This window comes from Cherax quadricarinatus, chromosome 7 (genome assembly GCF_038502225.1).
Source record: "Cherax quadricarinatus isolate ZL_2023a chromosome 7, ASM3850222v1, whole genome shotgun sequence".
Classification (NCBI taxonomy): Eukaryota; Metazoa; Arthropoda; class Malacostraca; order Decapoda; family Parastacidae; genus Cherax; species Cherax quadricarinatus.
Genome location: NC_091298.1, coordinates 17,408,243 through 17,429,633, shown reverse-complemented (window position 1 = coordinate 17,429,633; position 21,391 = coordinate 17,408,243). Strand labels below are relative to the sequence as shown.

Here is a 21,391-nt window from a genome sequence, read left to right as displayed (position 1 = left end):
TCAAGATGTTTGAAATGTAATTGTTGACAAACACCTGTGTGTATTTGTAATGGATTCCTTAAAACTAGTTTTTTTTTTTTGGGGTACTGTAACATCTTCATACCATCAGTGTATACATTAAACCTTGCGGATCATTTTTACAAAATAAAGACGCATATATGTTCATATAAAAATGACTGTTCACACAGCCTCAAGGATAAATCCCAATATTTTTTCTCCGAGGGTATGGATACCCAGAGTGTCCATACCCTCGGAGTGTCCATACCCCTCGAGGTGTCTCTCATGTATGTATTTTTAATAAAATATTTTTATTATTGTGTTTTAAGATGTAGTCGCAATGTTTCTCTTGAATATTAATTTCAGATATAGCAAAATTGGGTGTGGCCAGCAACTGAACGGGTGAGCGAACCCACACACACACAGACTCGCCCTTGGTTAGGACTCACAAACTTAAATTCGATTTTCTTACAAATATTATGTGCATCTTATGTTTTTTCCAGTGCCTTAAGTGGCTTTCTCTAGACTCACCAGTACAGTCTTCACTCATTAACCAGGTCATGTAAAACTTGTTTTTCATTTATCTTCCGTATCTAATTTAGCACCAACATTTAAAATCTAAAGACGATAGTATCCTGTCAGAAGAGTTTAACAATTTGTAGTTCCCTAGCTGTACGCGGATCTGGTGCACAAGTACACGGAACATAGGTGTACATGTGCATGTAAATAGGTACATATGTAAGAACTGATGTATACAGAAGATCCAAGGTGGGAGGATTACTCCAGTTAGTTCACACTCATCGTTTATGTAAATCTTAATCTTGCGCGTCTACACCCACACTGCTCTTGTCCATCCATATTTTAATCACTGTTACATGTAAATATAAAATATATTTGGCAAGAGTGTACTTTATCGTATAAGCCGAATGAAAATTTGTTTCTGCCGTGTAGAAATCGATCTGAGCATCACGAAAAAAAATATATATAATAAATTTAATGTAATATTAAATATATTTAAGTTGACCAATTATACATATATATTATATATAGCAGAATTTAGCTAAAAAAAATTATTTTAATTTTAGGGAGGTTAGGTGAGATTTCTAAGTTTCTGGTCCATAAATAAAAATCATTATATTATTTATTTTTTTTGGAAAAGTAGCTCTGCTTATTTAGTACTCTTTAGTATTCTGTCTATTAATAAAGTTCACATAGAATATAGAATATAGGGGGTGGTAGGAGAAGAAAATATTCAAACACCTCCGGGGAGAACCTTGAGTTTTCCCTGAGGTACGTTTATTGTCTTCTCTGAGGATGAGGATCCCCAGTAAATATATATATATATATATATATATATATATATATATATATATATATATATATATATATATATATATATATATATATATATATATATAATAAGATCACAGTAAACAGGTGATTTTAGAATATGCAAAACAACCACTCTGAAAGAATAGAGAAATTCCAAGCGCTTTCGTGACTACTCACATTATCAAGGGACAACCAGCCTTATTCAACTAAAAATATGTTGGTTCTCCCTTACCATGAAAACTTGGTTAATATGCCTTCTCTTCTTAAGACTTTTAATATTAAAGTTGTATTCAAAAATCTTGATACAGTAAAAAACTTTTGATAAAGAATTCCCCCCAAAATGTTGATGGATGTGTCTATAAGATTCCTTGTAAAATTTGCTATAAAGTTTATTACGGTCAAACTGGTAAAAATCTCGAACTAAGATTAAAACAACATAAATATAGCATTAGAACTGGACAAGATTCCAATGCTCTATTTATTCATGTAAGAGATTTTAACCATCCAATTGATTTTCAAAAAGTTGAGAAAGTAGTATCAAGCAAGTCCATGGTCGACAGGAATATAATTGAATCTTGTTTCATAAAAAGCAGTTTTGACAATAATATGAATATTTCCTTTGGTTTATATAAATTAGATCCATTTATAATTAATAGAATTTGGGAAGAATTTAATAGTACACTGGACAAATAATTTTAAAAATTTTCTTGGGTAGAATAGTTTGTTGGTGGTTGTGCAAAGGACCTGTCCAGTTGGGCCGGCGCGCGTCAGGTGTTTAACCGTTGTGGGATCTGATAGTGAGGTGTTGGCCACACCCCTTATATACCTTCCTTGGATGCTTTACTTTCATAGTTCCTTGATAATGTGAGTAGTTACGAAAGCGCTTGGAATTTCTCTATTCTTTCAGAATGGTTGTTTTGCATATATATATATATATATATATATATATATATATTATATAATGAACGTTTAGTCGCAGCTGATAATAAGAAAAGAGAGGAAAAAGACAGTTACAAAATAAAATGAGGGATGTGGTGGTGTTTATACTCTTGACAGGAGACCTGACTTTGATAAATGAGGAGCCCTGACATGATAGGGATTAAGTAAGACGTGCCCAGCAAGAGCCAGCACGACTCTTGTATTGCTTCTTTGTCCTGGGGAAACGCTGTTAATTATGGCAGAGTCAAGGTTGAATCATTTCTCCGTTGGCAGCATACACAGTACACATTATCATGAGGCGTGTCTTTATTGAGCCTGTACACTATATTCTCCTTCATGAAATGATCCTATTTGAATACGCTCTGTAGTAAACGATGCCTCGAAGTTTGCACTTGCGGCTGCCCTAAAAAGCTGTCTGCGGGTCAAGTTCTCAGGCATCGCATCAATGAGGGAAGCCTTCCGCGTCACCTTCATTGATGACGAGGAGGCCGAGAAAGTCCGCACCCCAAGTGCGATGAAGACCTTTGACGAACGTGACTTTGTTATCTCTGCCTCTCCCTACTTGAAGGCTAAAAGATCAGAGTTCTTGAAACGTCTTCATAGGATCATCACGGTCCTGTCCCCCGAGGAACTCAGGTCTTCCATTGAGGAGCAGAATGATTGGGCCACGATAGAAAGTTCGCTAATCACTCATCAATGTTTATGGTCACGTTTCTGGACACCATTATGGCCGCATAGCCCTATCAAACGGCCTGGCAATCTCCTGTTATTACATCAACCCTCGACAAATTGAACAGAACGACTCAAACTTATATCTCCTTGTTGGATATGCTACTCTTATAACCACTCCACCACCGAATGCCACGTTAAGGATAAGATCTGTTCCACTTGTGGGAATGAGGGACATGACTATCGATCCTGCACCTCCACTACTGCTTCTACCTGCATCAACTGCAAGAGCGACCTTAACACACTGGCAGCTAAATGTCCCGTCCGTAAGATCTTATCTAAGAAGATTAAAGAAGACATTAAGAAGACGGCCACTAACTCCCCAACTTATGCTGCTATAACAAAGCTCCAGACAGACACTACGAAGATCCTGCAAGCCACTTGACAGACGCCACCAACCACCACCTCCTTCTCTCCACTACCCGACGGTGTTTCTACACAAACTTATTATTGCATGATGTTTGCTCACATGCAAAACGTAGCTGACCCTGGGTCCATTAACAAGACCATTAATGAACTTTGAACAACATGCTACCCTTCATCTTCCCAGAATGTCCTTCTTCCGCCGATATTCTGAAGTTCACACCAAAAGTCGTCAGCTTTGCTGCACCTGACAACTTGCAGAACATGATTCTTGACAATGACAACTGTTCAAATCCAGATCCTACCAACGAGAGCACTCCAGTTATTCCCACCAATGAGGAGCCACCACCTTCTTCCACCACCACTTCAACTGACTAATCAGCTCCTTCATCTCCACCACGCCCACCTCTAGCAAAGAAAGCCCAGACGCAACCGCCTGAACCTTTACCTTAAGAAATGGAAGAAGCTAATATTAGAACAACTGAACCTGTCACCTTCTACACGAATAATCCACTCGACCTGTCGTTGTATGCAACTGTAGCAGTCCATCGCATAAAATACGGAACTATCAAGTAGACTGTTGCTCTTGGCTGCGAACATCACACTGCAACTGCCCTACCTGTAGACTTAGCTGCCGACTCCACTCACCTGATGAAAATTACCCTGTATTACAACCCAGGAGTCCAAATGGCTTGTTATCCTGGGTGTAAAGGGAGCAAAATAAACACAGCAGAAAACTTTTGACTTGTATTATCCTTCACCAATTTAGAACAGAAGTATGTACACTATATACACTATGTACAGTGATAGGTATTAGTGCACTCCACGGTAAGCAAGGCAGAATAGAAGCCACTAGAGAGCAGACCGTGCTTCAACCAGCTTTAGAATGAGAATGACAATGACAGACAGGAGAGTGGTACCCACATAACCTCTGCGATTGCCAAAACCATCTTCTCATTGGCTGGAACCTGGGTACTGGTTGAACGACGGGGCCCCATCGTCAACCCTCAGTCACCTGGTTCGCTGGTTGGGGGAGATAGCCTGTAAATGAGGGTGTGTACATGCGCCGAATAAAGGTTACGTACTCTTTGCATGCCACACCCTACCAAAATCTGCATGCAAGACTCCAAAACGGCTCCACGACTGGAAAATGGAACTAATATGGTCACAGCTATGATGAAATATCCACAAGTCACGACGTAACTGCCACCTCTCTACAAACATAACGACCAATCACCTCAAAATCTTGCCTCCTGCCGATCTCCAGCCACCAATCACCTTCCACCGTTTCAAGATTGCGCCTGCAGAGCTTGCCTCTCGTGTCTTCAACATCGCCAGTGACACCTGATTCTCCAATCTATCCCACGAGCGCCTAGCTGTTGGGTTAAGCCCTAGCACTTTTTCTTCGACTAAGAACACTCCTCTCCAACCCTATTCTTCGCCTGTCCCGTCTTCCCCGCTCACCCCATTTGGGTCTTACCGAAACTCTTGATTTTGAGGTGAATCATTGACATTTCTTTTGATCATTTGAGTGACAGGAAAACAGCTAGTGTAACTATTATACATGATAAGATCACAACACTCTACTGATGTAAACAGTTTTGTTTAATTTCGATTAGTAATAATTTTGTTTGTGGTTGCAGGTAACACCCGCTGCTGCTTGGCTCAGCGCTGACTACACGTGGGGCTGTCCTCACCAGGCCGCCCAAGGTGGGTGCTAATCAACGCTACGTATCTCACTCCTCATACTGCGAGTGCTCGCTCGCTTTGGTATTGTAGTCTGGTGTAGACATGGTACTGTAATAGTGTGGTGAATAGTGCTACGATAATTTGGTGTAAATGTGGTGAATGGTATTGTGGTAGTGTAGGATAGATGCGTGAATTATACTGTGATAATGTGATGCTCTTCCTGATGTTATGATACCGAAATGGTAGAAATTTGTAATGTGTGTTTTCAGAAAGTTGTGTAGCAGTGTTTTGTAGTTGTGGTGTTTGTTGAGAAAGTTGTGTGTGTGGAGTTGAAGCACCAGATGAACTTGTGACCTAACCGGAGGGAAATTGGTCAGCGCCCTTCGTTACTATCCTGAAGTTGTTTTGAGAATATTTTATGTTGGTAACTGCTGTGTTTCTCACGTGTCTTATCGTCAAAATCACGATGAAGGTCAAGGTTGGCATCTGATTTCTGACACTCGAAGAGCTCGAGAGACTAACGAAACTAAATTTGCATCAGACAAATAACCCGCACATAGGAGAAAGAAGCTTAGGTTTCGATCCGACTTGGACTTTGTAAATGGTCGAAGTCGGACTGAAACGTCGTCGTAAGCTTCTCTCTCTCCTATGTGCGCGTTATTTGTGTATTGTTCGTCACGATATTGTGCCTTTTTCTTCTAAATTTTCATTCTCTCAGAAGACATAATAGTGACATGATAAAAGTGTACAAGTGTATGAAGAAGTTTAAATTGGACATGAAAAAAGTTTTGAAAATACTTGTACCGATAAAAAATGCTGCAGAATGCGAAATAATAAGACACAAAGTGGAAAACTTCAATTTGGTAAGGAAATTTGTGAACATTAATTCTGAAATAGGGTTACTGTTGTGCAGAACAAAACTACCACTTAGCATAATTTATGCAGAAGCACTGAAATGTTTCCACCATAGTTGAGACAAATATACGAGTGATAACGAGGCTACAAGTAGGAACTGCCTCGCATGGGCTAATAACCCTTCTGAGGTTCACTTTATTCTTAGTTTCTTATGGAAATGTTTTAACTTCATTTACTTATTTTTATCCAGCTTGTAATTTTACTTGTAGAAAATGTCAACTTACTTTTAGTAGTAATTATTATTATTATGGTTACTCTTGCATCTTGAAAGTCTCTTCCGTTCGGTGATTTATCACATATGATATAAAAGGATTATACTCTGATGTTATATATATATATATATATATATATATATATATATATATATGTTGTATATATTTATATATATATTTATATATATATATATATATATATATATATTTATATTTATATGTATATATATATGTATATTTATATTTATATATATATATATTTATATATATATTTATGTATATATTTTACATATTTATATATTTTTATATATATATTTATATATACATATATTTATATATATATATATATCTTTATATATATATATTTATATATATATATTTATATATATATATTTATATATATATATTTATATATATATATTTATATATATTTATATATATATATATATATATATATATATATATATATATATATATATATATATATATATATATATATATATATTATGTGTGTGTATATATATATAATGTGCCGAATTGGTAAAACTTGAGATTTTGGTTTCAATAGCAATGCTCTTCTTACCGAATAAAGCAAGCGAAAATTTGTGTATGCAATAATTCCGCAAAAGTCATTCAGAACCTAACGAAAAAACTATATTTCATTGTGTTTGTTTATTGTTAAATTATTGTAAACGTATCTAAAATACATTTAGTTGGATTAGGCTAAAATAATTGAGCTTATTGTAATAAGGTTAGGTAAGTTTTCAAAGGTTCTTTTGGTACAAAATTATTAATTTTTACATTAACATAAATGAAAGATATATATTTTTTATCGTATAACAGAAGATTTTAGAAAAGACTTAATTCTAAATGAGCTCTTGCTAATTGACAGGCTTTACCTGTTTGGCACGACATATACATTATAACCGTAAGAAACAAGTAATTTTGCAATATCAAATTTAGCTAAACTGAATGAAAATAAAATTTCAAGCTTAGCCTTGATACGTTAGTCACTTTCTCAAGAAATATTGAAGACAATAGAGTAAGAGCGTCTTACATACATACAGAGATACACAAAGACCTGACACATCAGTCAGTTGCACCAAATTTAGATGAACTTCACATATGGATCTTATTTAGTAAAATCAGTGGGGTAGTACCTCACAGATATGAGTTAAACGATTGCCAAAACTTCTTTCAGGTGAAGAACGACATGTCAGGCAAAGGGATCTGGTTTGTCACCATAGCTTAAAATTCTCTCAAATTTTATTACGAATAATATCCAGTATATAAAGTCTTGTACGTTGTTACGCTTTTGGCTGCGTAATGTAAATAAAAGTCTGGCTCCTAAAGGGTAAACGACCTGCCTAGTCTAAGGGCATTTATATTATTTAAAACAGAAAAAGAAACTACTCTAGGGCCAGCTTATACCTTCACATTAAGTGTGGAGACAATATTAAATTTATTATTAGGAAGGACACAAAAACTCACCTATACAAATATATATATATATATATATATATATATATATATATATATATATATATATATATATATATATATATATATATATATATATATGTCGTGCCGAATAGGCAGAACTTGCGATCTTCGCTTAAATAGCAACGCTCATCTTGCCATATAGGACAAGTGAAAATTTGTGTATGCAATAAGGGGTTGGTGTAATTATTTAATAAATGTATGGAAGAGGGTAAGGTACCTAGGGATTGGCAGAGAGCATGCATAGTTCCTTTGTATAAAGGCAAAGGGAACAAAAGAGAGTGCAAAAATTATAGGGGGATAAGTCTGTTGAGTATACCTGGTAAAGTGTATGGTAGAGTTATTATTGAAAGAATTAAGAGTAAGACGGAGAATAGGATAGCAGATGAACAAGGAGGCTTTAGGAAAGGTAGGGGGTGTGTGGACCAGGTGTTTACAGTGAAACATATAAGTGAACAGTATTTAGATAAGGCTAAAGAGGTCTTTGTGGCATTTATGGATTTGGAAAAGGCGTATGACAGGGTGGATAGGGGGGCAATGTGGCAGATGTTGCAGGTGTATGGTGTAGGAGGTAGGTTACTGAAAGCAGTGAAGAGTTTTTACGAGGATAGTGAGGCTCAAGTTAGAGTATGTAGGAAAGAGGGAAATTATTTCCCAGTAAAAGTAGGCCTTAGACAAGGATGTGTGATGTCACCGTGGTTGTTTAATATATTTATAGATGGGGTTGTAAGAGAAGTAAATGCGAGGGTCTTGGCAAGAGGCGTGGAGTTAAAAGATAAAGAATCACACATAAAGTAGGAGTTGTCACAGTTACTCTTTGCTGATGACACTGTGCTCTTGGGAGATTCTGAAGAGAAGTTGCAGAGATTGGTGGATGAATTTGGTAGGGTGTGCAAAAGAAGAAAATTATAAGTGAATACAGGAAAGAGTAAGGTTATGAGGATAACAAAAAGATTAGGTGATGAAAGATTGGATATCAGATTGGAGGGAGAGAGTATGGAGGAGGTGAATGTATTCAGATATTTGGGAGTGGACGTGTCAGCGGATGGGTCTATGAAAGATGAGGTGAATCATAGAATTGATGAGGGGAAAAGGGTGAGTGGTGCACTTAGGAGTCTGTGGAGACAAAGAACTTTGTCCTTGGAGGCAAAGAGGGGAATGTATAAGAGTATAGTTTTACCAACGCTCTTATATGGGTGTGAAGCATGGGTGATGAATGTTGCTGGAGGCAGTGGAGATGTCATGTCTGAGAGCAGTGTGTGGTGTGAATATAATGCAGAGAATTCGTAGTTTGGAAGTTAGGAGGAGGTGCGGGATTACCAAAACTGTTGTCCAGAGGGCTGAGGAAGGGTTGTTGAGGTGGTTCGGACATGTAGAGAGAATGGAGCGACACAGAGTGACTTCAAGAGTGTATCAGTCTGTAGTGGAAGGAAGGCGGGGTAGGGGTCGGCCTAGGAAAGGTTGGAGGGAGGGGGTAAAGGAGGTTTTGTGTGCGAGGGGCTTGGACTTCCAGCAGGCATGTTTGAGCGTGTTTGATAGGAGTGAATGGAGACAAATGGTTTTTAATACTTGACGTGCTGTTGGAGTGTGAGCAAAGTAACATTTATGAAGGGGTTCAGGGAAACCGGCAGGCCGGACTTGAGTCCTGGAGATGGGAAGAACAGTGCCTGCACTCTGAAGGAGGGGTGTTAATGTTGCAGTTTAAAAATTGTAGTGTAAAGCACCCTTCTGGCAAGACAGTGATGGAGTGAATGATGGTGAAAGTTTTTCTTTTTCGGGCCACCCTGCCTTGGTGGGAATCGGCCAGTGTGATAATAAAATAAAATAAAAAAATATATAATGTATGTATTAGTTTTACTTACACAACCTATTCTACTACATACCAACATCACCACACTCCAGTTCACCTTTACCCAGTACTCACTAGCATACTGCTACTAGTGAGTAAAAAACACAAATGCTTATAAACTGAGAGGCTCCACGACACCCCTCCCTTCTGCAAGGTGTACAAGTACTCTCCCAAAACTTAAACAGGCCTCTGCACACTAGGGCGTTACAAGTAAACATGAGAGCACTGAAATCAATAAAATAACTTATGGTATAAACTTAACAAAAAACACCATCCATACAAACCAAACCGTGACGTCTTAGGACATCCTTCTCCAGCTGCTGCGCTCTATGTACTGACTTCAAACACACCTCACTCTCCTAGTAGCAACTCGAACTGACCAGGAATAATACGTCAGGTTTCAGAACAAATCCCGGAAACTGACATTATATATGGAGCATTTTTTATACAATATTCTCTACAATACACTGCGTAATATGTACTTTCAAATTACAATCATTACTATTATTTTTATACAACTTGAGTCTGAGTTTCGTTCAGCTATTAATCTGCACGTGAAAACTTTGTCAGTTTTTTGATCACTTAATATGGCTATTCAAATCTCTTACAGGAATAACCAGAGCATTCGACTCCTGGCAAGTTTTAATGCTATATTTGTGTGTTGTAATCTTAATTCTAAACTTTTTCCAGTCTGCTCTGCATTTTTTTTCGCCTTAATTGATCGAGGCAGAAACCTGAAGCCTAGTTCTAAACCAGGCCTCTGCAAGCATCAAGAGGTGGGTAAACTACGCAAGCTTCACATGCGTTCATCGCTTCACTCCTTCGTCTCCTCATTGTGGTATCTGCATCAGACTACATGGCGTGAATTCCAACACCCTGAATGACCAGATCATCATCCAGGAGGCTTTGTCTGAGATCGAAACACCGTGGGGGATTTTTTTGCGAACAATCGTCAGGTATAACACTGGGAACGCCGAAAAGTCTGGAGCATGTACCCACTGGAGCGAAGGGGAGAGAGATACATGATAATATATACCTGGAAAGTACTCGAGGGCCTGGTCCCTGATCTGCACACAGCCATAACAACATGCTGGAGTGAGAGATGTGGGAGAAATTGCAAAATAAACCCATAACAATAATGTACGTGTGACGGGTGTTACACGGGGGTTCTTCCATCGCTTATATACATCAGTGGGGAAAAACGTAAATTTTAATATTTGTTTCTAATACAGTCTGACTACCCCACCCTACCCCACCTCTCTCTCTCTCTCTCTCTCCCTGACTTTAAAAACAACAAATGCTAGAAAGTTAAAGAACCATATGTCCTTGCGCACTTTTGTTCAACATTCAAATCTGTTCCAGACATTAGTTGTCAGCGTGCTTAATCTCTCAGCTTCTTGCCCTTACACCTTCAACATTGACTCTCAGCTGGAGCAGTCAGAGCATCAGCTGTTGCAGGTGAATGAGAGGTGTGCTCTTGCCCTGCATTCCACCCTCGGCTCGACCTTCAGTAAAGATGTACATTTTTGAGAAGGTTCCCTCTTGCCTTACCCACACATTCACTTTTTTTTATGAGCCGCGATACTTGGGAGACCACTTTATGACTTAGCTGCCCAAAGTATGAAAAATATATTTTATGTGTTGATAGAGTGGGAGAGAGAGAGAGAGATGGGGGGGGAGGTAATTGTTGGGAGACAAACAGATAAATGCGTTGGATTATTGAGCAGTGTACCTGCATGTGGAAACGTAATGGTGACAGGTATGGATATATAGACGTGATATACAGAGCAAACTTTCATTAGGATTGTTTTATCCAGGGTTGAACTTTATCAAGTTATTACTTGACAAAGCTCTACCCTGAGCGATAAGTACTTCCAATAAAGTTTATTCTGCATATTGTCCGTTTATACAAAAATTATTTTCCTGTTGTCGAATTCGTGGATCATCGCTCCGCGGCCCGGTCCCAGTCTTATGATTAATTAATATATACATTCACCTGCTCAGTTGGATTGTTTCACACACTGAAAATGAGGAGTACATTAAGTACATTACCTAAGAGATTGTTTAAGAAGCACGTGAGTTCCCCCTTCTACCTACCTGGAGGGTATTCCGGGGATCAGTGCCCCCGCCCCCGGTTCACGACCAAGCCTCCCGGTGGATCAGGGCCTGATCAACCCGACTGTTACTGTTGGCCGCTGCAACACAATTGTCATCAAAGATTTGTTAAGTTATACCATAAATTAAGGAAAGATCCTAGACTTGACCTTACGAAACAAAGCAAATGCGATAGTAATTATGGACAAGGTAGATTATAGTGGAAAAGTGAGCATATTGTCAGAAGACAGGGGAACTTACGTGCCCCTTAATAAGCTGCCTTTAACGGTGTAAGGATATTCAGTCCCTTCCTATGTAAGATAACTACCAACAAACCCCTGTCTTCAAGAAGGATCTTGATAAGTTCCTCCAGGAAATTCCTTATCAATTGCACTGTGATGTTACTTTGGACTGGGAGCAACGAATGCAGACTGATCATGACGCGGGGTCCATCATCCCAGGAACTATCAACTGGGAGACAACGTTACAGTAATGGCATACAATACCGATAAGGTGTTGAATTAGACACATGTGTAACACCTGGGTATCGTTATTGTGATACTGAAGTGTTTCGTGTATCTGATTCAACAAGTTGGCAACAGGGGAAAATCACACCTGTGTGAAGCCCTTACTCCTGCATTCGACCATCCTCCTTTGTGTACTGTGCCTGTGCATGTCCCACCACGAGGATCTCACCTTAAGGAGCTCAACCAGGGAACGCCAGATGCCCAGTAAAACGCTTAAGAGCTAAAAGCCGCAGATGTCCTCGGATACGACAGCGAGCCATCATTCACAAGGGATACAAAGCTCCATTATGTAAATCTGGGAACCACCCATGTGACGCCTTCCATGGCTCGTCTTGCGTAAATGGGAGAGAAAAGAAGTTGACAGAGCTCTGTAATTGATGATTATTGTCAGAACTCTTGCGCCTTCTCGTCTAGAAATATTGTTGTGGTTTCACAGTTGCTCTCAGCGAAAATATTCCAGCTAGACCATACTTGAGAGTATTTACTGCCCGCATATAATAAAGTAAATATCTGAGGCATTGACTGCTTGCTAAGGCCTCAGAGCACTCTGAATATACCTTCTTAAAAAAAGAGATGAGAAATATGTTTTAATTTACTGGTTTTCGAATTTTGAACAGTTTTTGTGCTTCGGAGAAAAAAGATATTTCACTATGGTTTTTGGTGTGCTGAAAACGATTATGACCTTAATAACAAGTAATTGCTTACAGGAATTTTTTTAACAATGACGCACTGTTTGTATGGTTTAAACAGTTACGCATTATGAGTTTGAATCAAGAGTTTTTTCTTTTTTCATTCATTTTATTTGTCCTCCCTTCACAGGTCAGAGATAACCAGCATGAGTTTATATCTTTATAAATAGAGACAGTTTGTAATTTCAAGCATTATTTATGTATTCAGTGAACCAGAATTAGTAAAGATTGACTAATTTTATTTCCCAAACATTTTGGCTGTAGACTGCTGTAATTTGCACTTTAAAAATACTTGACCATTATCGTAACTTATTAGAGACAGGATCAGAGAAGTGTTGAATAAACAAGGTGAAAAGCAGGGGTGCTATAAACATAATTATATAACACTGTGTCAGCATCACTCTCTCATATTTTTAAGGATTCCTGGGATTATTTCTCCAGTGGTTCAGTCTCACAGCACTCTTAAGAGGCGCATGTGTTTCCCCTCTCTCCTAATATCATGTTTATTTTTCCCCTATAATCTACCTTGTCCATAGGTGGATGCAATTATGGACAAGGTAGATTATAGAGGAAAAATAACATATTAGAAAACAGGGGAACTGACGTGCCCCTTAAGTTGGAAAGAAAATGTAAAATGAACGCAGCGCTACAGAGAAATGGAAAATGAACAGCAATCTTTTTTAGACATAAGGAGAAACGATCGGACCAAAGAAAGACAAGAGGGAAAATGCTACAGATGCGACAGATGGGCAGCACAATGGGAAATACCAAACCAGACCTCAGCCCATCAGGGCCGAATACACAATCAAATGCAAAGTCAGTATTGGAGAAACCAGGGGTATGTACACCAGAGGCCATACCAGGTAGTACATCACCAGTGGTACTAACGAAACGCACAGCAAACCAAAACATCCCAAATGGTAATTCCTGCTTCATATTTGCAAATATTCAGGGGTTTGAAATCAAATAAAAACAAAGTTAGTTATATCAGTAATCTATCAGAAGCGAATGCCATGTTTGGGGCATTTACAGAGACACACAACGGATGTTTTGGACGGAAACATAAAGAGGAGGAGGAGTAGGAATCTATGTAAAAGATACTTTCTGTTGAACAGAAGTGCTGAATTCTACGAGTGATATAGTTTTTGTTTGTTTAATTCATGTTAAGCGCTAAACACATTTGGATCATTCAGCGTAAGACGTGTTGGAGGCTCGATCCTTCATCTGCTTGGCGCGAGACAGACGCGCTTCCTATTTGTACTCACCTACATGCACGAGTGACATAGAAATCCTAAGCATTAAAGTTGAAAATAGGAATTTGATAATTATCCATGTATATAAGCCTCCATCAGCAACTGCTGAGGAATTCACAGATCAGTAAAGGAAGATAGATAGCTATCTGGATAGGCTAGGAAATCCCACACCAAATATTTTACTCTTGAAGATTTTAATCTCCCGGGCATAAACAAGGGAGATATTGTGTACGAATGGTATATAATATCGACAAGATGAGATTTAGACACATGTGCAACATCTGGGTATCTTTATTGTAGACGTTTCGCCATCCAGTGGCTTTATCAATACAAATTCTAGGACATAACTTGAAGACAGTAGAACTATGTACAGAAGATGAGGTAATCAGTCCCTCAACCTAGGAGTAGGTGCGAAGAGCACCATAGTCGTGGAGAATGTACATTCTACAAGATTGGACTGGACACATCGACTCCAGGTTGAGGGACTGATTACCTCATTCTCCTCCTCTCCTTACGCCTTCCTCTTTGTATTGGACTGATGAAGCCACTGTGTGGCGAAACGTTTCCTGAATAAAGATTCCCATATGCTGCATAAGTGTCTCAATCTTCAACATGTCGGTTTTTCAAACCATTCATCACAGCAACAGCCTGGTTGACCAGGCAAGCACCAGACGAGCCTGCCCCATGGCCGGACTCCGAGAGGAGTGAAACTTGTAACTCTTCAAAGGTATATCAAAGGTAAGAATAAGAATTATTAAGAAACTCAGGAAAGCAAAGTTTTTTTGAATATAAGCGGAAACTCTTGAGATTTACCTATCATCTTACACCTTAATAAGAGAAAGAAAAGGCCAGTAATCCTACCAACGTGCAAAACGTTAAGCAAGCTTCATAATAAGACTGTAGTACCTCCCTGGATGGTTGCTGTCTACCAGTAAATCCATTTTTGAAGACTTCGTCTTCTGTCAGTAGATAGAAAAAAAAATATGTCGAACTAACGTATAAGACTCCAGGACACTAAAAGGCAGAGATATACCAGATCAGTCGGGTTGTGATGGGCATGTAGGTCTGCGGGCCGCGGGTAGCAACAGTCTGGTTGATCAGGTGGTCAGGGAATTCATGCTGTGAAAGAATATACTGGAAACTGGTCTTAGGTATGTCACGAGTCATTGAACAAAGGCTAGGTATCAGTGTTTTCTGGGGGCAGTACAACGACTTCAGATTCCCTAGTGTTAGCGGCTAGTTTATGAGGCATTCTTCTACCAGCGCTGTCACGAATTCCATGTTGCCACCATCTTAGCCATTACGCATTGTCGTCACCGCCGCCGCCACTACCACCTTAGTAATTGTCAGGGTCAGATGAACAGACGATCTGGAAGAAACGTGGAAGAAAGCTCTGTAAGAAGACTGTATGTGAATTTGTCGTGACCACCACAAATGTTAAGGTAGCTTAGAGATAGTATTGTAGGTGTACTCACACTTGTGCTCATACAGTTCCCCTAGCAGCTGTCATCACAGTTGTACTCAAAGAGCTGTACATAAAAGTGTTGTTCTCACAGAATTGTACTCAAGAGTTGAACTCACTGAGAGGTGCTTCCTACAGGGGAGACTCGGCTTATGACCCCTTCCTCAACTACTCTTCTAGTACTAATTTCTGTTCTCTTAAGCTTTATCATGTCTGTTCTTGTATTTGTGTATTGAGCTAGTCTCTGCCACTGCCTCATCCTACTCATTAGTCGACTTTTAAAATATTATATGCGTGTGTGTGTGTTTGTACTCAACTGTATGTGGTTGCGGGAGTCGAGTCTCAGCTCCTGGGGTCTCTTCACTGGTCGCTACTAGGTTCGCTTTCACGGCTTCGAGAGCCTTGTCATACCTCTTCTTAAAACTATGTATGGATCCTGCCTCTACTACTTCATTCTCTAGGTCGTTCTACTTTCTAAGAGATACTCCTTAACATCCCTGTGACTCGTGTGTGTGTGTGTGTGTGTGTGTGTGTGTGTGTGTGTGTGTGTGTGTGTGTGTGTGTGTGTGTGTGTGTGTGTGTGTGTGTGTGTGTGTGTGTGTGTGTGTGTGTGTGTGTGTGTGTGTGTGTGTGTGTGTGTGTGTGTGTGTGTGTGTGTGTGTGTGTGTGTTTGCAGACACCTAGTTGTACTCACCTAGTCGTGTTTACAAGTTTCGATTCATAGCTCCTCGCTCTTGCCTGAACTTTGTCGACCGGTTTGGCAAATTTCTGGCTGGCGTGGGTGTGCGTGTTTGTATGAGCAGAACGTTTACTGGTGTGTTGTAAAGTATCAGTGAACGCAGGGTATTCCATTAATATATCATTGACCTCCCAGGGTATTCCACAAGTATACTCCCACCTTGTGAAAGTAGAGTGTATATATGTACTTGTGTTGGGTATCTATTAAGTAGAAAGTATTCAAAATGTGTACTCCTCAGTGTTGGATGGTATCAGTAGTGTAGTATGATATCAGATCATAGTGTTTAGTGTTGGATGGTATCAGTAGTGTAGTATGATATCAGATCATAGTGTTTAGTGTTGGATGGTATCAGTAGTGTAGTATGATATCAGATCATAGTGTTTAGTGTTGGATGGTATCAGTAGTGTAGTATGATATCAGATCATAGTGTTTAATGTTGGATGGTATCAGTAGTGTAGTATGATATCAGATCATAGTGTTTAGTGTTGGATGGTATCAGTAGTGTAGTATGATATCAGATCATAGTGTTTAGTGTTGGATGGTATCAGTAGTGTAGTATGATATCAGATCATAGTGTTTAGTGTTGGATGGTATCAGTAGTGTAGTATGATATCAGATCATAGTGTTTAGTGTTGGATGGTATCAGTAGCGTAGTATGATATCAGATCATAGTGTTTAGTGTTGGATGGTATCAGTAGCGTAGTATGATATCAGATCATAGTGTTTAGTGTTGGATGGTATCAGTAGCGTAGTATGATATCAGATCATAGTGTTTAGTGTTGGATGGTATCAGTAGCGTAGTATGATATCATATCATAGTGTTTAGTGTTGGATGGTATCAGTAGCGTAGTATGATATCAGATCATAGTGTTTAGTGTTGGATGGTATCAGTAGCGTAGTATGATATCAGATCATAGTGTTTAGTGTTGGATGGTATCAGTAGCGTAGTATGATATCAGATCATAGTGTTTAGTGTTGGATGGTATCAGTAGCCTAGTATGATATCAGATCATAGTGTTTAGTGTTGGATGGTATCAGTAGCCTAGTATGATATCAGATCATAGTGTTTAGTGTTGGATGGTATCAGTAGCCAAGTATGATATCAGATCATAGTGTTTAGTGTTGGATGGTATCAGTAGCCAAGTATGATATCAGATCATAGTGTTTAGTGTTGGATGGTATCAGTAGCCAAGTATGATATCAGATCATAGTGTTTAGTGTTGGATGGTATCAGTAGCGTAGTATGATATCAGATCATAGTGTTTAGTGTTGGATGGTATCAGTAGTGTAGTATGATATCAGATCATAGTGTTTAGTGTTGGATGGTATCAGTAGCCAAGTATGATATCAGATCATAGTGTTTAGTGTTGGATGGTATCAGTAGTGTAGTATGATATCAGATCATAGTGTTTAGTGTTGGATGGTATCAGTAGTGTAGTATGATATCAGATCATAGTGTTTAGTGTTGGATGGTATCAGTAGTGTAGTATGATATCAGATCATAGTGTTTATTGCAGGCTATAATGAGGAGGGAAGGCAGTAACATACTCGCTGGAGCGGAGAAGAGATACATGATAATATATACCTGGAACGTACTTGAGGGCCTTGTCCCTCAAGTACATATACTGGAGTGAGAGACATGAGAGTAAGTGCAAAATAAACCCAGTGAAAAGTAGGGGTACATTGGGTACAATAATGGAAGATTGTATTAACATTCGTGGCCCCAGAGTATTCAACATCTTACCAGAAATATCAGAAACACAGTTGGGACAAGTGTAGAAGTGTTCAAGAGGAAACTGGACAAGTACCTTCACAGTGTCAGAGCAACCAGGCTGTGGTAGATATATCGGTCAGCGGGCATCCATCAGTAAACAGCCTGGTTGACCAGTCAAGCACCAGATGAACCTGAGCCAGGGCCGGGGTCTGGGAGTAGAAAAAATCTCGGAACTCATCATAGACACAGGTAAAAAGCTTTGAGAATAATACTCCCGTGGTTCGGCGTGATGCCACAAATTGTTGTTGACTACCTGATAATCCAGCCTGTTTCTACCTGCATCCCACAGACCTACATAACCAACAGACGCACTTGCTCTACACTAGCATGCAGATCGTTAGAAAGTAAATGCTGGTTATGTATGACGACGAGGACTGGCTGCCCCGGGACACCACAGTGCTGGTGTTCCCACTAGTCTCTCCTGTTAATACCCTCAAACGTAATAGCACTGCCGATTGTATATCTAGTGTGTAATGTCTGTTGCTGCCTTGTGTTACCGGGCAGTGAGGAGCAACACTCTTATATTACACTGTATAAATATATATGCTAGCAGAATAGGTGAAAATAAATGGTATAAAATACCGACACATTGGAAACATAAACACATGTGCAGTTTAATGTGATCCTTTATTGACAACGTTTCGCCCACACAGTGGGCTTTTTCAAGTCATACAAGTGTACAACATCGCAATTCACACAACCATTTAATTAACTACAGAAACTCAAGACTTATCGCCACAGAAGACAGCACTCAATACCGAAGAATCCTGGAATCATCGCTTATCTCTATAACCAACAATTTCAACCAGAACAATGGCTTCTATAACATAGCTGAACCACTCGCCAAGAAACTTCTTCATCACCATCCCACATAAGAACATAGAACACTGCAGAAGGTCTACTCACAACTTGTCCAATACCGCTGCCAAGCTACCCAAGACTCTATAAGCCCACCCGGTAGATCATCAGATGCAGCATTCTTCACCTGACCTCAACATTCTGAATCTGACTATAAATACTCCCGTACCTTCCACCCCAGGTAGATCTGTGTATGACTTGAAAAAGCCCACTGTGTGGGCGAAACGTTGTCAAAAAAGGATCACATTAAACTGCACATGTGTTTATGTTTCTAGCAGAATAGGTGAGGAGGCCTGGTTTGGGACCGGGTTAAGGGGGCGATCACCCGCGGAATCAACAGAAGACAAAAAATTTGTTTACGAGTAGGTGGTGCAAAGCATTACTTGTACCAGTCTGTTTTATACGTAAAGGAAAGGGTGTACACCAGGTGACTTATTACTGTCACCTTGTAAAACAAGTCATAATACCGTGTTTAAAACAATACCGTTAATACAACAATACCACGACTACAATAATACCCTGGCTGCAAAAATAACCTGGCTGCAAAAATACCATGGCTGCAATAATACCGTGGTTGTAAGAATACTGTGGCTACAAAAATTTACAGCTAACACGTAATGCCGTGGCTGCAACAGTACTAAATACTGTGGCTGCGACAATACCGTGGCTGCAACAATTTACACTAACCTACAATACCGTGGCTGCAACAATATCGAGTCAGTAGTGTGGAGAGTTATTGATGGTGCAGGAGGGAAACGTTCTTTGAGGTTTACTCTCAGAATTATGATTTAATTGTGAAATCCATTTATGTCTCTTAGTATAAAACAAAGAGTTGCTGCACCACTAGGCAGCACTGAAGAACTTTCCTATTAACAGTATAAGAAACACATTTAAATTGAGAATTAATGAATAAGCGCTGAATCCATGTGGGCCATTCAGCGCAAGACGTAATGGGCACTTGATCCTCCGTCTACTGAGCATGAGATAGACGTACTACCTATTTGTGCTCAGATGTTTCATTTAAACTGAGAGAGACTCAAGTATCTCTCTGGAGCAATTTACACATGTAACACACTGTATATAGGCAAAATCCAAACAAACTCACTCTAGTATAGGGAGTTATTTTTCCTTACCTGGTATCTATATCTTAATAGTTTCAGGTAGCCTTGCTTCCTTGGCCAGGTCTCAATCCAGGTTTCCATGTTCACGGCTGGCCAGTCAGGCTGTTGATGCTTTCAACGGGAAGTTTGACACAAACACTACAAATCACCAAACCAGGAATAGTTTGCATACTTTAAGACACTTAGAGGTCTGTTAGTAATTTCCATTATATTTGAATACCTGACACCGCCGTAACACTGAGATTGTATTATGACTCTTGATTGAGATAGTACAAACACTGAAGACTGATCACCCACGTTATTCTTCGTGATGAGACAACCAAGAACGGAACACATTAAATGTTACCTTAACTCTACTGGGAAATTGATGTAAACAGATGTGTGTGTGTGTGTGTGTGTGTGTGTGTGTGTGTGTGTGTGTGTGTGTGTGTGTGTGTGTGTATGTGTGTGTGTGTGTGTGTGTGTGTGTGTGTGTGTGTGTGTGTGTGTGTGTGTGTATACTCACCTATTTGTACTCACCTATTTGTGGTTGCAGGGGTCGAGTCTTAGCTCCTGGCCGCGCCTCTTCACCGGTTGCTATTGGGCCCTCTCTCTCCCCGCTCCATGAGCTTTATCAAACCTCGTCTTAAAACTGTGTATGGTTCCTGCCTCCACTACGTCATTTTCTAGGCTATTCCACTGCCTGACAACTCTATGACTGAAGAAATACTTCCTAATATCTCTCTGACTCATTTGTGTCTTCAGCTTCCAATTGTGGCCTCTTGTTTCTGTGTCCCCCCCCCTGGAACATCCTGGCTTTGTCCACCTTGTCTATTCCACGCAGTATTTTATATGTCGTTATCATGTCTCCCCTGACCCTCCTGTCCTCCAGTGTCGTCAGGCCGATTTCCCTTAATCTTTCTTCATAGGACATTCCCCTTAGCTCAGGAACTAACCTTGTCGCAAACCTTTGTACTTTCTCTAGTTTCTTGACGTGCTTTATCAAGTGCAGGTTCCAAACAGGTGCTGCATACTCCAGTATGGGCCTGACATACACGGTGTACAGTGTCTTGAACGATTCTTTACTAAGGTATCGGAATGCTGTTCTCAGGTTTGCCAGGCGCCCATATGCTGCAGCAGTTATCTGATTGATGTGTGCTTCCGGAGACATGCTCGGTGTTATACTCACCCCAAGATCTTTCTCCTTGAGTGAGGTTTGCAGTCTTTGGCCACCTAGCCTATACTCTGTCTGTGGTCTTCTGTGCCCTTCCCCTATCTTCATGACTTTGCATTTGGCAGGATTAAATTCGAGAAGCCATTTGCTGGACCAGGTGTCCAGTCTGTCCAGGTCTCTTTGAAGTCCTGCCAGG

The 21,391-nt window shown here is 39.6% G+C and overlaps 1 long non-coding RNA gene across 3 annotated transcripts in view; it reads left to right on the top strand.

The window, feature by feature from the left end:
* Positions 1-21,391, top strand: part of LOC138852383 (uncharacterized) — a 387,670-nt gene that overhangs the window by 301,233 nt on the left and 65,046 nt on the right. For all 3 annotated transcript variants that reach the window (XR_011391712.1, XR_011391711.1, XR_011391714.1), the window contains one exon: positions 5,004-5,070. This is a non-coding gene — a long non-coding RNA (uncharacterized lncRNA). The remainder of the gene's footprint in view (positions 1-5,003; positions 5,071-21,391) is intronic.